This window comes from Condylura cristata, unplaced genomic scaffold (assembly GCF_000260355.1).
Source record: "Condylura cristata isolate star-nosed mole 26May11 unplaced genomic scaffold, ConCri1.0 scaffold00012, whole genome shotgun sequence".
NCBI classification, from domain to species: domain Eukaryota; kingdom Metazoa; phylum Chordata; class Mammalia; order Eulipotyphla; family Talpidae; genus Condylura; species Condylura cristata.
In genome coordinates, this window is record NW_004567113.1 from 35,182,889 (window position 1) to 35,183,324 (window position 436).

Consider the following 436-nt stretch of genomic DNA (forward strand, 5'->3'; position numbering starts at 1 on the left):
TCAGATGTCTCTCCTCTGGGACGTCTCTTTTCAGAATCTAGGAGTCTAAGGGTCCTTTTCCCTCAGATATTTGTATTCAGGGTGAGATTCCAGGTCTGTTTTTTTCAGATGTCTCTAATCAGGTACCTCATTTCTCTTCAGGATCTAGGTGTTTAAGGGTCCTTTTCCCTGAGAATTTTGTCTTTAGGGTGAGTTCCCTGTCTGTTTTTCTCAGACATCTCTCCTCCAGGACCTCATTTCTCCTCAGAATCTAGGTGCTTAAGAGTCCTTTCCCTCAGATGTTTGAATTTAGGGTGAGAATCCAGGTCTTTTTTTCTCAGATGACTCTCCACCGGGACCTCTCTTCTCCTCAGAATCTAGATGTCTAAGGTCCTTTTCCCTCAGTTGTTTGTCTTTAGGGTGAGATTCCTGGTGTGTTTCCCTCAGATGTCTCTCC